Source organism: Salvelinus namaycush, chromosome 15 (genome assembly GCF_016432855.1).
Source record: "Salvelinus namaycush isolate Seneca chromosome 15, SaNama_1.0, whole genome shotgun sequence".
In the NCBI taxonomy this organism is placed as follows: Eukaryota; Metazoa; Chordata; class Actinopteri; order Salmoniformes; family Salmonidae; genus Salvelinus; species Salvelinus namaycush.
The window spans coordinates 14183752-14200795 of record NC_052321.1 but is presented as its reverse complement, the minus strand read 5'-3'; positions in this window follow the sequence as shown (position 1 = coordinate 14200795).

Below are 17044 nucleotides of genomic sequence, written 5' to 3'. Positions count from 1 at the left end.
CGTTCGTCTTTCGGGGAGAGAGTGGACCAAGACGCAGCGGGTGATAAATACATGATGATTTAATAACAAGACGAAACACGAAGAACACTTGAACAATTTACAAAACAACAAACGACGTTAAACAGACCTGAACATGAGAACTACAATATAACGAAGAACGCACGAACAGGAAAAACGAATGAACGAACTAGACAGTACCGTGTGGTGCAACAAAACACAGACACAGCAACAATCACCCACAAACAAACCGTGAGAACAGTCTACCTTAATATGGTTCTCAATCAGAGGAAACGTCAAACACCTGCCTCTAATTGAGAACCATATCAGGCAACACATTTGACCCAACATAGAAACACATAACATAGAATGCCCACCCCAACTCACGCCCTGACCAACTAAACACATACAAAAACAACAGAAAACAGGTCAGGAACGTGACAGAACCCCCCCCTCAAGGTGCGAACTCCGGGCGCACCCCTAAAACTCAAGGGGAGGGTCTGGGTGGGCATCTGTCCGCGGTGGCGGCTCCGGCGGTGGACGAGGACACCACTCCACCACTGTCTTTGTCCCCCTCCTTAGCGTCCTTTGAGTGGCGACCCTCGCCCACGACCTTGGCCTAAGAATCCTCCCCAAGGCCCCCACATGATTTAGGAGGTAGCTCAGGACAGAGAGGTAGCTCAGGACAGAGAGGTAGCTCAGGACAGAGAGGTAGCTCAGGACAGAGAGGTAGCTCAGGACAGAGAGGAAGCTCCGGACAGAGAGGCAGCTCCGGACAGAGAGGCAGCTCCGGACTAATGGCAGCTCCGGACTGGGTGGCAGCTCCGGACTGGGTGGCAGCTCCGGACTGGGTGGCAGCTCCGGACTGGGTGGCAGCTCCGGACTGAGTGGCAGCTCATGACTGTAGGGCAGCTCATGACTGTAGGGCAGCTCATGACTGTAGGGCAGCTCATGACTGGCGGGCAGCTCATGACTGGCGGGCAGCTCATGACTGGCGGGCAGCTCATGACTGGAGGGCAGCTCATGACTGGAGGGCAGCTCATGACTGGAGGGCAGCTCATGACTGGCGGGCAGCTCATGACTGGCGGGCAGCTCATGACTGGCGGGCAGCTCATGACTGGCGGGCAGCTCATGACTGGCGGGCAGCTCTTGACTGGCTGGCGGCTCTGGCAGCTCCTGACTGGCTGGCGGCTCTGGCAGCTCCTGACTGGCTGGCGGCTCTGGCAGCTCCTGACTGGCTGGCGGCTCTGGCAGCTCCCGGAACTGGTGGTACCGGACTGGAGACACGCACCTTAAGGCTAGTGCGGAGAGCAGGAACAGGGCACACTGAATTCTCAATGCGCACTATAGCTCCTGACTGGCTGGCGGCTCTGGCAGCTACTGACTGGCTGGCGGCTCTGGCAGCTCCTGACTGGCTGGCGGCTCTGGCAGCTCCTGACTGGCTGGCGGCTCTGGCAGCTCCTGACTGGCTGGCGGCTCTGGCAGCTCCTGACTGGCTGGCGGCTCTGGCGGCTCCTGACTGACGGGCGGCTCTAGCGGCTCCTGACAGACGGGCAGCTCTGAAGGCTCGTGGCAGACGGATGGCTCAGATGGCGCTGGGCAGACGGATGGCTCAGATTGCGCTGGGCAGACGGATGGCTCAGATGGCGCTGGGCAGACGGATGGCTCAGATGGCGCTGGGCAGACGGATGGCTCAGACGGCGCTGGGCAGACGGATGGCTCAGATGGTGCTGGGCAGGCAGGCAGCTCAGACGGCGCTGGGCAGACGAGCAGTGCAGGCGGCGTTGGGCAGACGGCCGACTCTGACCTGCTGAGGCGCACAGTAGGCCTGGTGCGTGGTACCGGCACTGGTGGTACCGGGCTGAGGGCACGCACCTCAGGGCGAGTGCGGGGAGAAGGAACAGTGCGTACAGGGCTCTGGAGACGCACAGGAGGCTTGGTGCGTGGTGCCGGAACTGGAGGCACTGGGCTGGAGACACGCACCACAGGGAGAGTGCGTGGAGGAGGAACAGGGCTCTGGAGACGCACTGGAAGCCTGGTGCGTGGTGTAGGCACTGGTGGTACTGGGCTGGGGCGGGAAGGTGGCGCCGGATATACCGGACCGTGAAGGCGTACTGGCTCCCTTGAGCACCGAGCCTGCCCAACCTTACCTGGTTGAATGCTCCCCGTAGCCCGTCCAGTGCGGGGAGGTGGAATAACCCGCACTGGGCTGTGTAGGCGAACCGGGGACACCATGCGTAAGGCTGGTGCCATGTACACCGGCCCAAGGAGACGTACTGGAGGCCAGATATGTAGAGCCGGCTTCATGGCACTTGGCTCAATGCTCAATCTAGCCCGGCCAGTGCGGGGAGGTGGAATAACCCACACCGGGCTATGCACACGTACAGGAGACACCGTGCGCTCTTCCGCATAACACGGTGTCTGCCCGTACTCTCGCTCTCCACGGTAAGCTCGGGGAGTTGGCGCAGGTCTCCTACCTGACTTCGCCACACTCCCTTGTAGCCCCCCCCAAGAAATTTTTGGGCTTGACTCACAGGCTTCCGTGCTAGCCGCGTACCCTCATAACGCCGGTTCCTCTCTCCGGTTGCCTCTGCTCTCCTAACTGCCTCCAGCTGTTCCCATGGGAGGCGATCTCTTCCAGCCAGGATCTCCTCCCATGTGTAGCAACCCTTGCCGTCCAAAACTTCCTCCCATGTCCCTTCCTCCTTCTTGCGCTGTTGCTGCTGCCCGTTAACCCGCTGCTTGATCCTTCGTTGGTGGGTGATTCTGTAACGTTCGTCTTTCGGGGAGAGAGTGGACCAAGACGCAGCGGGTGATAAATACATGATGATTTAATAACAAGACGAAACACGAAGAACACTTGAGCAATTTACAAAACAACAAACGACGTTAAACAGACCTGAACATGAGAACTACAATATAACGAAGAACGCACGTACAGGAAAAACGAATGAACGAACGAGACCGTGTGGTGCAACAAAACACAGACACAGCAACAATCACCCACAAACAAACCGTGAGAACAGCCTACCTTAATATGGTTCTCAATCAGAGGAAACGTCAAACACCTGCCTCTAATTGAGAACCATGTCAGGCAACACATTTGACCCAACATAGAAACACATAACATAGAATGCCCACCCCAACTCACGCCCTGACCAACTAAACACATACAAAAACAACAGAAAACAGGTCAGGAACGTGACAGAGAGAGAGAGAGAGAGAGAGAGAGAGAGAGAGAGAGAGAGAGAGAGAGAGAGAGAGAGAGAGAGAGAGAGAGAGAGAGAGAGAGAGAGAGAGAGAGAGAGAGAGAGAGAGAGAGAGAGAGAGAGAGAGAGAGAGAGAGAGAGAGAGAGAGGGAGTCTTTCTGAATGAAGGTTAAATGAGATGAAGTCTGGGCTAGGGCTTTAGCCTTGGTAGTGGAGAGGATGAAATAATGGCCTAGGCAGGATTCCCCATGGTAGCCTCTCTTCTCACAAAACTGTAGAAATACTGAGTTTGTAAATGTGTTATTAGTCCTTGATAAATGAAACTGGTCCATCTCCTGAGTCATTATCGTACACAATATGACAAATAAGGTACATTTTCTGAAAAATACATTCTGGTTTCAAATCCCATACCTATGGCATGCATTAGACTTCAAAGCGATCAAAGGCCACTATTTAGATGTTCTAATCTTTCAAGTTCAGTGTAGTTCCTAGTAGCCTGATATTGGTACATCTCAGCCTCTAGTATCATTACACCTCCATAAAGTTCCCACCGTAGAGTTTAAGTGTTTTACTCACATCTGTCTGATTGTTAATCTCTCCCTGTCGAAGCGGAGCAGAGCAATGTAGAGAAACACAGTTTGTTAAAGTAAACTGTACTGTCACATTAACCTTCTGCATCAACAAACAAAGGCAAGAGAGACTACTGGGCCTGTAGCTGAAGAACTTTACTGTACTGTACAGTTTAGTTCTTCAACTGTGGAAATCAGAGGGAACATGAGCAGCAGAAGTGATACCACAGGGAGAACAATTGCCAATTAAGTCCAACTGAACAGCATGATCAGATGTAAACAATAGCTGCTTGTTGACTAAAGAAGCCAGAGGCAGAGCTCTGTGTTTTTACAGTATCTTAATCCAATTTAACTCATACTGGACCCATTAAGTCTGTGCCTGATAAAAACCAATTTTGGAAAAAGTTTAAACAGAGTTAAATAATTTCAGTACTGGCTGTGTTTTTACAATAAAATGTATTGACTTGGCTGTAAAGGAACTGGGCTTGTAGCCAATGATAATGGTATTACACCTATAACCAGCCTAGTAAAAGAGAGAACAATCATTCTGAAGTGCAGTCAAGCATGCTTTTGTTTGAGTGTTGCAGTGGTATCAAATCTATAGACCAAGTGTTAACATTGCATTGTTACCAATAAGACACAAATCAAATTTGTTACAGAAACAATGACCTTCGTTGACCTCTATCTCTACCTAAAGTATTAAAGATGTACTATGCAGAAATGGCTCCACAATTTCCTGCTTACTAAAATTGGAATAGTTCACCTAATTTCAGTTTACGTGACAAAACAAGCAATGTACTGTACAGTGTAAAGCAGGAATTCCCAAACTTGGGTACACGCAATGCTGGGGTATGCCAAATAAAAATGTGATTCACATTTTCAAACAGTCCATTTAAATTTTCCAACGTCAAATACAGGTAGCCTAGTCAAATAATTAACATCCAATTGCATTAACCGTTACTCTCTTGCAGGAATTCCACTAACGGTCCGTATGTAGCCAAACGTAGCTGCTGCTCATTCCGTTTGCTCGAAAATTGATAAATGGTTAAAAATGTAAGGCCATAAAGACACATACCAGCTCTACTGGTAGTACTGCTACTACCAGCAGTACTACACCTGCACCTGTCGACAAAACAAGTTGTTCTGCTTCCACGAGCACATCCAATGCTAGCATCAGTAATTCTACATTTGTTGTTAGCCCAGCTAGCATGGACATGACAATTATGAATCTGATGACAGGGACGTTGGACCATCGAAGAGGCGCAAATATGATGAGAACTACATTGATTTGGGGTTCACTTATTCTGGGAGTAATGCCTTTCCTCAGCGACAGTGTGTTATTTGTGCAAAAGTACTATCTAACAACTCGATGAAACCTTCACTCTTGCGCAGACATTTAGAAACAAAACATGCCAATTTGAACTACAAGCCACAGGAGTTTTTTGTGCGAGAATTAAGACAGCTTTCGAGAAGTAAGTCATGTATAAAAGCAATAGATACCATTAATAAGAAGGGGCTAGAAGCATCTTATACGGTGAGCTACCTAGTTACTCGGACAGGCAAACCCCATACTACTGTGGAGGACTTAATTCTTTCTGCTGCCGGGGATATGGCTGGGACAATGCTGGGGAAAAAGGCCCAAAAAACTATACAGACAAAGCCTTCATCAAACAACACTGTTTCACGACGCATCAGTGACATGGCAGGAGATGTTTTGAAACAATTACTGCTTCGCATACAAGCCAGTGAATTCTATGCATTACAGCTGGATGAGTCAATAGATGTGCCGGGCCTTAATGCCTTTTTCATTGGCAAGATAAGCAAACTTAGGGATGACATGCCAGCAACAAACGCTGACACTACACATCCAAGTATATCGGACCAAATTATGAAAGACAAGAATTGTACTTTGAATTCCGTAAAGTCAGTGTGGAAGAGGTGAAAAAAATATTGTTGTCTATCAACAATGACAAGCCACCAGAGTCTGACAATATAGATGGAAAATTACGGAGGATAATAGCAGACTATATTGCACTCCTATTTGCCATATCTTCAATTTAAGCATACTAGAGAGTGTGTGTTGTTATGAGAATTGTCACGTTCCTGACCTGTTTTCTTTTGTCTGGTATTTATTTTAGTTGGTCAGGGCGTGAGTTGGGTGGGTTTGTCTATGGTTGATTTTCTATGTTGGGATTTTTGTGTTCGGCCTGGTATGATTCTCAATCAGAGGCAGCTGTCAATCGTTGTCCCTGATTGAGAATCATACTTAGGCAGCCTGGGTTTCACGTGTGTTTTGTTTCCGTGTTTGTATTCGTGCCACACGGGACTGTTGTCGGTTGTATTCATTTTTGTTATTTTGGTTTCATGTTAGTGTTCAGTTTCGAGTTAATAAATTATCATGAGCACTACCCACTCTGCGTGTTGGTCCGATCCATGCTCCTCCTCGTCTGAGGAGGAGAACGACTATGACGACCGTTACAGAAACACCCACCAAAAAAGGATCAAGCAGAGTGGGAACAGACAGCAGCAGCAGCAGAGACCGAGGACACAGGATTCGTGGACTTGGGAGGAGATCCTGGACGGCGTAAGGACCCTGGGCTCAGCCAGGGGAATATCGCCGTCCCAAGGCGGAGTTGGAGGCAGCGAAGGCAGAGAGGCGCTGGTATGAGGAGGCAGCGCGGCGACGCGGTTGGGAGCCCGAGAGTCAGACCCAAAAATGTATTGGGGGGGGGAGGCACACGCGGAGTGTGGCAAAGCCGGGTAGGATACCTGAGCCAACTCCCCGTGCTTACCGTGGAGTGAGAGGGCGTCGTACTGGTCAGACACCGTGTTATGCGGTAAAGCGCACGGTGTCCCCAGTACGCGTGCTTAGTCCAGTGCGGGCTGTTCCACCTTGCCGCACTGGCCGGGCTAGGTTGGGCATCGAGCCGGGTGTCATGAAGCTGGCCCAACGCATCTGGCCTCCAGTGCGTCTCCTCGGGCCGGCGTACATGGCACCAGCCTTACAAATGGTGTCCCCGGTTCGCCAGTATAGCCCAGTGTGGGTTTTTCCACCTCGCCGCACTGGCAGGGCTACGGGGACCATTCAACCTGGTAAGGTTGGGCAGGCTCGGTGCTCAAGAGCGCGTGTCCTCCTTCACGGTCCGGTTTTTCCGGTGCCACCTCCACGTACCAGTCCTCCGGTGGCAGCCCCCCGCACCAGGCTGTCTCTCCGTTTTCTCTCTCCAGTTGCTCCCACCTGTCCAGCGCTGTCAGAGCCTTCCTCCTCTCCAGCGCAGCCAGTGTCTGAGCTGCCTGCCTGCCCAGCGCTGTCTGAACTGTCTGCCTGCCCAGCGCTGTCTGAACTGTCTGCCTGCCCAACGCTGTCTGAGCTGCCTGCCTGCCCAGCGCTGTCTGAGCTGCCTGCCTGCCCAGCGCTGTCTGAGCTGCCTGCCTGCCCAGCGCTGTCCGTCTGTCCCGAGCCGTTAGAGCCGTCCAGCCAGGACCAGCCAGAGCCGTCCAGCCAGGAGCCGCCAGAGCCGTCCAGCCAGGAGCCGCCAGAGCCGTCCAGCCAGGAGCCGCCAGAGCCGTCCAGCCAGGAGCCGCCAGAGCCGTCCAGCCAGGAGCCGCCAGAGCCAGCCAGCCAGGATCCGCCAGAGCCAGCCAGCCAGGATCCGCCAGAGCCAGCCAGCCAGGATCCGCCAGAGCCAGCCAGCCAGGATCCGCCAGAGCCAGCCAGCCAGGATCCGCCCCTCAGTCCGGTGCTGCCCCTCAGTCCGGTGCTGCCCCTCAGTCCGGGGCTGCCCCTCAGTCCGGAGCTGCCCCTCAGTCCGGAGCTGCCCCTTAATCCAATGGGGTTTATATGGAGGGTGGCCATTGGGAAGAGGCCACGGAAGCGGGGTTTGACTATGGTGGGGTGGGGACCACGACCAGCGCCAGAGCCGCCACCGTGGACAGACGCCCACCCAGACTCTCCCCTAGAGTTTATGCTGGTGCGCCCGGAGTTCGCACCTTAAGGGGGGGGTTAATGTCACGTTCCTGACCTGTTTTCTTTTGTCTGGTATTTATTTTAGTTGGTCAGGGCGTGAGTTGGGTGGGTTTGTCTATGGTTGATTTTCTATGTTGGGATTTTTGTGTTCGGCCTGGTATGATTCTCAATCAGAGGCAGCTGTCAATCGTTGTCCCTGATTGAGAATCATACTTAGGCAGCCTGGGTTTCACGTGTGTTTTGTGGGTGTTTGTTTCCGTGTTTGTATTCGTGCCACACGGGACTGTTGTCGGTTGTATTCATTTTTGTTATTTTGGTTTCATGTTAGTGTTCAGTTTCGAGTTAATAAATTATCATGAGCACTACCCACTCTGCGTGTTGGTCCGATCCATGCTCCTCCTCGTCTGAGGAGGAGAACGACTATGACGACCGTTACAAGAATTTCGTTATCAATGTTCATAAACTTCAATTAATCTACTCAGTCTGCAACCCAGAGTTTGTAAGGTTCTGGTTTAAATGAAACAGACAGATTTCCCAGCTTACAATAGTCAAAATGTTTATTCATGAGAGCACTCTAACATCAAAAATGCAAACCCAGTCTTTATAACACACACAAACAAGTTCAAATCTTAAGCTACGCCTTGCTCAGACAGTCTGTGTTTTTCCACTATACAGATACATTGTTTAATCTACAACATGTTTCATAATTTTCTGCAAGCCTAATAGTTTCTCCCCTCCACGGGTGGAGACAGAATGTCCTGTAAGGAACACAGTAGTCCATCTTGTCTGACGATAGCTCCTCTTATCATTTGTTTCCCACTTGCACTCTGCTTACATACTAAAAAGGAACAAAAGGTCCTTGTTCTAATTCTGACTAAAACTACACACATCATCAGATTATAGTTTTATGATTCTAATAAATTTCATACAATTATATGGTTTCAGAGTGGAACTATTTAATCATTATCTTTAAACATATACATTATTTTATCAGTGCCCTCAGGCCTGGAGGGAAGCTAAAGTCATTCCGCTACCCAAGAATAGTAAAGCCTCCTTTACTGGCTCAAATAGCCGACCAATCAGCCTGTTACCAATCCTTAGTAAACAACTGGAAAAAATAGTGTTTGACCAGATACAATGTTATTTTAGAGTAAACAAATTGACAACAGAATTTCAGCATGCTTATAGGTAAGGACACTCAACAAGCACAGCACTTACACAAATGACTGATGATTGGCTGAGATAAATTGATGATAAAAGGATTGTGGGGGCTGTCTTGTTAGACTTCAGTGCAGCTTTTGACATTATTGATCAGTCTACTGCAGGCTTTACACCCCCTGCTATAATGTGGATAAAGAGTTACTTGTCTAACAGAACACAGAAACCTATCAAATAAAATCCAGTTAGAATCAGGAATTCCCCAGGGTAGCTGTTTAGGCCCCTTGCTTTTTTACATTTTTACTAACAACATGCCACTGACTTTAAGTAAAGCCAGAGTTTCTATGTATGTGAATGACTCAACACTATAGATGTCAGCTACTACAGCGACTGTATTGACTGCAACACTCAACAAAGAGCTGCAGTTAGTTTCAGAGTGGGTGGCAAGGAATAAGTTAGCCCTAAATATTTCTAAAACTAAAAGCATTGTATTTGGAACAAAACACTCACTAAACCCTAAACCTCAACTAAACCTTGTAGTAAATAATGTGGAAATTGAGCAAGTTGAGATGACTAAATTGCTTGGAGTAATACTAGATTGTAAACTGTCATGGTCAAAACATATTGATGCAGTATAGCTAAGATGGGGAGAAGTTTGTCTATAATAAAGCGATGCTCTGCCTTCTTAACAACACTATCAACAAGGCAGGTCCTACAGACCCTAGTTTTGTCGCACCTTGACTACTGTTCAGTCGTATGGTCAGGTGCCACAAAAAAGGACTAAGGAAAATTGCAATTGGCTCAGAACAGGGCAGCACGGCTGGTCCTTGGATGTACACAGAGAGCTAATGTTAATAACATGCTTGTCAATCTCTCCTGGCTGAAAGTGGAGGAGAGATTGACGTCATCACTACTTTTATTTATGAGAGGTACTGACATGTTGAATGCACCGAGCTGTCTGTCTAAACTACTGGCACACAGCTCGGACACCCATGCATACCCCCACAAGACATGCCACAAGAGGTCTCTTCAGAGTACCCAAGTCCAGAACAGACTATGGGAGGCACACAGTACTACATAGAGCCATGACTACATGGAACTGTATTTCACATCAACTAACAGACGCAGTAAAATTACATTTAAAAACAGATAAAAAAACACCTTATGGAACAGCGGGGACTGTGAAGGAAACATTGGCACAGACACATGCATACACACCCACACACACACACACACCCACACACACACACACACACACACACACACACACACACACACACACACACACACACACGGATTTAGTACTGTAGATATGTGGTAGTGGTGGAGTAGGGGCCTGAGGGCACACAGTGTGTTGTGAAATCTGTGAATGTGTTGTAATGTTTTAAAATTGTATAAACTGCCTTAATTTTGCTGCACCCCAGGAAGAATCGCTGCTGATTTGGCATCAGCTAATGGGGATCCATAATAAATACAAAATACAAATACAGCTCCTGGTATATGTCCATTACGTTTATGGGGGGTCAATTAAGGAAGACATCCTCTTCAGAAAACCACTGGAAACCAGGACAACAAGTGACATCAAATGGACTTTGGTGGTCAAGATGTGTTGCTATTTGTACTGATGGCGCAAAAGCCATGACAGAGAGACATAGTGGAGTGGTAACACGCATGCAAGCAGTTGCTCCCGACGCCACTTGGGTAAACTGCAGCATCCACCAAGAGGCTCTTGCTGCCAAAGAATGCCTGACAGCTTGAAAGACGTTTTGGACACTAGAGTTAAAATGGTTAACTTTGTTAAAGCAAGGCCCCTGAACTCTCGTGTATTTTCTGCACTATGCAACGATATGGGCAGCAACCATGTAACGCTTTTACAACATTCAGAAGTGCGCTGGTTATCAAGGGGCAAAGTATTTACACGAGCTTAAAGTTTTCTTCACTGACCATCATTTTCCCTTGTCTGACCGCTTGCATGATGACAAGTTTCTCACACGACTGGCCTATCTGGGTGATGTTTTTTCTCGCCTGAATGATCTGAATCTAGGATTCCCGGGACTCTCCACAATTACATTCAATGTGCGGGACAAAATTGAGGCTATGATTAAGAAGTTGGATCTCTTCTCTGTCTGCATTAACAAGGACAACACACAGGTCTTTTCGTCATTGTATGATTTTTTGTGTGCAAGTGAACTCAAGCTTACGGACAATGTCAAATGTGATATAGCGAAGCACCTGAGTGAGTTGGGTGTGCAATTACGCAGGTACTTTCCCAAAACGGATGACACAAACAACTGGATTCGTTATCCCTTTCATGCCCTGCCTCCAATCCACTTACCAATATCTGAACAAGAGAGCCTCGTTGAAATTGCAACAAGCTGTTCTGTGAAAATTTAATTTAATCAGAAGCCACTGCCAGATTTCTGGATTGTGCTGCGCTCAGAGTATCCTGCCTTGGCAAATCGCGCTGTTAAGACACTGATGCCCTTTGCAACCATGTACCTATGTGAGAGTGGATTCTCGGTCCTCACTAGCATGAAAACTAAATACAGGCACAGACTGCGTGTGGAAAATGATTTAAGACTGAGACTCTCTCCAATGCAACCAAACGTTGCAGAGTAATGTGCATCCTTTCAAGCACACCCTTCTCATTACCCTGTGGTGAGTTATTCAAAATTTTCGCTGAACAAATCAAGTTTTATATGTAAGATGGCTAAATAAAGAGCAAAATTATTCATTATTATATTATTATTATTTGTGCCCTGGTCCTATATGAGCTATTTGTCACTTCCCACGAGCCACGTTGTGACAAAAACTGTTTAATAAATGCATCGTATGGCAGGCTTACAATGATGGCAAAAAACAACATTTGAGAGTGCGCTGACCCTGGTGCTAGAGGGGGTGCGCAGCTGGAGGTTGAATGTTGGAAGTGGTACGGGACTATAAAAAGTTTGGGAACCACTGGTGTAGAGAGTCATCATACCATCTAAACCACTGTGAAATATATTTTCAATAACAACAAATATTGCATTTTCAGCTGTTTGAAGCTGATGTACAAAAGTAAAAGATGCAAAAACAAACTTAAGAACCGAAGCATAGAAATAGCGCACATTGAACATATCTAACGCTTCTTAGACTTGCTTTCAAGGAGAATGACAGATCTATAACTCACATTTCTATGTGAATTTGGTCGGGTCGCCCAAAAAGTTACATATTGCAGGTTTAAGTCAACTATTGAGATGACTAACACAAATGTGAATAAGAGAAGATTGTCCTTTAATAATTTTCGGTGTCATGGGGCTGGCTGTCACTACAGGGCTCTGCCAAACCCCCAATTACACTCTCTCTCTCTCTCTCTCTCTCTCTCTCTCTCTCTCTCTCTCTCTCTCTCTCTCTCTCTCTCTCTCTCTCTCTCTCTCTCTCTCTCTCTCTCTCTCTCTCTCTCTCTCTCTCTCTCTCTCTCTCTCTCTCTCTCTCTCTCTCTCTCTCTCTCTCTCTCTCTCTCTCTCTCTCTCTCTCTCTCTCTCTCTCTCTCTCTCTCTCTCTCAATTCAATTCAATTCAATTCAAGGGGCTTTATTGGCATGGGAAACATGTGTTAACATTGCCAAAGCAAGTGAGGTAGATATTATACAAAAGTGAAATAAACAATACAAATTAACAGTAAACATTACACATACAGAAGTTTCAAAACAATAAAGACATTACAAATGTTATATTATATATATACAGTGTTGTAACAATGTACAAATGGTTAAAGCACACAAGTTAAAATAAATAAGCATAAATATGGGTTGTATTTACAATGGTGTTTGTTCTTCACTGGTTGCCCTTTTCTTGTGGCAACAGGTCACAAATCTTGCTGCTGTGATGGCACACTGTGGAATTTCTCCCAGTAGATATGGGAGTTTATCAAAATTGGATTTGTTCTCAAATTCTTTGTGGATCTGTGTAATCTGAGGGAAATATGTCTCTCTAATATGGTCATACATTGGGCAGGAGGTTAGGAAGTGCAGCTCAGTTTCCACCTCATTTTGTGGGCAGTGTGCACATAGCCTGTCTTCTCTTGAGAGCCATGTCTGCCTACGGCGGCCTTTCTCAATAGCAAGGCTATGCTCACTGAGTCTGTACATAGTCAAAGCTTTCCTTAAGTTTGGGTCAGTCACAGTGGTCAGGTATTCTGCCACTGTGTACTCTCTGTTTAGGGCCAAATAGCATTCTAGTTTGCTCTGTTTTTTTGTTAATTCTTTCCAATGTGTCAAGTAATTATCTTTTTGTTTTCTCATGATTTGGTTGGGTCTAATTGTGCTGTTGTCCTGGGGCTCTGTGGGGTGTGTTTGTGTTTGTGAACAGAGCCCTAGGACCAGCTTGCTTAGGGGACTCTTCTCCAGGTTCATCTCTCTGTAGGTGATGGCTTTGTTATGGAAGGTTTGGGAATCGCTTCCTTTTAGGTGGTTGTAGAATTTAACGGCTCTTTTCTGGATTTTGATAATTAGTGGGTATCGGCCTAATTCTGCTCTGCATGCATTATTTGGTGTTCTACGTTGTACACGGAGGATATTTTTGCAGAATTCTGCATGCAGAGTCTCAATTTGGTGTTTGTCCCATTTTGTGAAATCTTGGTTGGTGAGCGGACCCCAGACCTCACAACCATAAAGGGCAATGGGCTCTATGACTGATTCAAGTATTTTTAGCCAGATCCTAATTGGTATGTTGAAATTTATGTTCCTTTTGATGGCATAGAAGGCCCTTCTTGCCTTGTCTCTCAGATCGTTCACAGCTTTGTGGAAGTTACCTGTGGTGCTGATGTTTAGGCCGAGGTATGTATAGTTTTTTGTGTGCTCTAGGGCAACGGTGTCTAGATGGAATTTGTGGTCCTGGTGACTGGACCTTTTTTGGAACACCATTATTTTGGTCTTACTGAGATTTACTGTCAGGGCCCAGGTCTGACAGAATCTGTGCAGAAGATCTAGGTGCTGCTGTAGGCCCTCCTTGGTTGGTGACAGAAGCACCAGATCATCAGCAAACAGTAGACATTTGACTTCGGATTCTAGTAGGGTGAGACCGGGTGCTGCAGACTGTTCTAGTGCCCGCGCCAATTCGTTGATATATATGTTGAAGAGGGTGGGGCTTAAGCTGCATCCCTGTCTCACCCCACGACCCTGTGTGAAGAAATGTGTGTGTTTTTTGCCAATTTTAACCGCACACTTGTTGTTTGTGTACATGGATTTTATAATGTCGTATGTTTTACCCCCAACACCACTTTCCATCAATTTGTATAGCAGACCCTCATGCCAAATTGAGTCGAAGGCTTTTTTGAAATCAACAAAGCATGAGAAGACTTTGCCTTTGTTTTGGTTTGTTTGGTTGTCAATTAGGGTGTGTAGGGTGAATACATGGTCTGTTGTACGGTAATTTGGTAAAAAGCCAATTTGACATTTGCTCAGTACATTGTTTTCATTGAGGAAATGTACGAGTCTGCTGTTAATGATAATGCAGAGGATTTTCCCAAGGTTACTGTTGACGCATATTCCACGGTAGTTATTGGGGTCAAATTTGTCTCCACTTTTGTGGATTGGGGTGATCAGTCCTTGGTTCCAAATATTGGGGAAGATGCCAGAGCTAAGGACGATGTTAAAGAGTTTTAGTATAGCCAATTGGAATTTGTTGTCTGTATATTTGATCATTTCATTAAGGATACCATCAACACCACAGGCCTTTTTGGGTTGGATGGTTTTTATTTTGTCCTGTAACTCATTCAAGGTAATTGGAGAATCCAGTGGGTTCTGGTAGTCTTTAATAGTTGATTCTAGGATTTGTATTTGATCATGTATATGTTTTTGCTCTTTATTCTTTGTTATAGAGCCAAAAAGATTGGAGAAGTGGTTTACCCATACATCTCCATTTTGGATAGATAATTCTTCGTGTTGTTGTTTGTTTAGTGTTTTCCAATTTTCCCAGAATTGGTTAGAGTCTATGGAGTCTTCAATTACATTGAGCTGATTTCTGACGTGCTGTTCCTTCTTTTTCCGTAGTGTATTTCTGTATTGTTTTAGTGATTCACCATAGTGAAGGCGTAGACTCAGGTTTTCCGGGTCTCTATGTTTTTGGTTGGACAGGTTTCTCAATTTATTTCTTAGATTTTTGCATTCTTTATCAAACCATTTGTCATCGTTGTTCATTTTCTTCGGTTTTCTATTTGAGATTTTTAGATTTGATAGGGAAGCTGAGAGGTCAAATATACTGTTAAGATTTTCTACTGCCAAGTTTACACCTTCACTATTGCAGTGGAACATTTTACCCAGGAAGTTGTCTAAAAGGGATTGAATTTGCTGTTGCCTAATTGTTTTTTGGTAGGTTTCCAAACTGCATTCCTTCCATCTATAGCATTTCTTAATGTTACTCAGTTCCTTTGGCTTTGATGCCTCATGATTGAGTATTGCTCTGTTCAAGTAGACTGTGATTTTGCTGTGGTCTGATAGGGGTGTCAGTGGGCTGACTGTGAACGCTCTGAGAGACTCTGGGTTGAGGTCAGTGATAAAGTAGTCTACAGTGCTACTGCCAAGAGATGAGCTATAGGTGAACCTACCATAGGAGTCCCCTCGAAGCCTACCATCTCTCTCTCTCTCTCTCTCTCTCTCTCTCTCTCTCTCTCTCTCTCTCTCTCTCTCTCTCTCTCTCTCTCTCTCTCTCTCTCTCTCTCTCTCTCTCTCTCTCTCTCTCTCTCTCTCTCTCTCTCTCTCTCTCTCTCTCTCTCTCTCTCTCTCTCTCTCTCTCTCTCTCTCTCTCTCTCTCTCTCTCTCTCTCTCTCTCTCTCTCTCTCTCTCAGCTATATTTCCACACGTTAGAAAATGCAGTTTCCATGTTGCGACTATAGCAGACCTCCCTGTTCATCTAGGGAGGTCTGCCTCTCTGGTTTCTGCCTCTCTGGTGCGCAGCTGGCTGTCATTGAAGAAAGACATGTGGGATACTATGAGCTAAAAATGAAGACAGGCTCATTGGTATGTGGGGTACTTACAACTCTCTTTACGGTACCAATGGTACACCAGGTATTTTACAGCACTTCTTCCCATTGTCCTCAATCACCCAATTTTGCACAACAAAACAGCTTTTTTGTGGGCATCAATACTTGCACCTGCAAACTGTGAATCGTAACTACTGTCGCCTTAGTGACTCATCATCATACCTGACAATAGCAAATATCATACTGTATACATTTTCAATAAGCCAGCCTCAGCCCAAGTGATGTAACCTAATTCACAAATGATATGTAATTTAGGGGTGTATACACCCCTCATGGGAATACATCTAGTCTTGCTGCTAGTGATCAGTGGCAAACAAACAAACCTCACAGTGTGCACTTGTAGATCATTATTGTCCCAGATAGTGTTGTTGAATACTTGGCTTTTCTCAATGTGTCCTCAACACCCAAGCATTACATAACATGTTTACTAAGGTTTTCTTCTCAGCTTCTCACTGAGAGACTGAGACTGACTATTCAAACACCGCTGCCTGCCTGCCTCCCTTCCCTAGCTGAGCCAAGCTCTCCTTTGACAGCTTGCAAGGCAACTACCCACCACCACCGCTACCACTGAGTATAGTCTACACAGACAGATAGCAGCAGCACATTGCATGTCTGGCGGCTGCTCACAGGAGTGTGTGTGATTGTGATGCACTGTAAGTGTTAGTGATCAGCCTGGCATGCATTTCAGAGTTTAATACCTCACAAAAAGTGTTTTTTTTCTACCTGGAAAGTTCCCATCTCTCACTATCCTCCTCCAGGACAAAGTTGTGCACATGCAGCAGCAACCAGAGAGAACAGTGGTGTCGGTGAACAAATTGACACCTGCACTACAATGCAACATCATTCAAATTAGATTATTTCTAGGAAGGACGCAGGGGAAAATGAGTAATTGCTAATAATTCAAAAAGTAGTACATTATCTTTCTTAACAAAATCATCTATCAAAATTCCTCAACAATGGATATGAAATTAGACTGATCAGTCATACAGCAAATTCGAGGTAAGATGCTGAGACCCACCCATTTCCCAACTGACTTAATCTATGGGTATGCTTAACGCGCTGACTGTTCAAACACACCGAAATCCATGCGCTGCCAACATTGCTAACCCAACACACTTAGACTT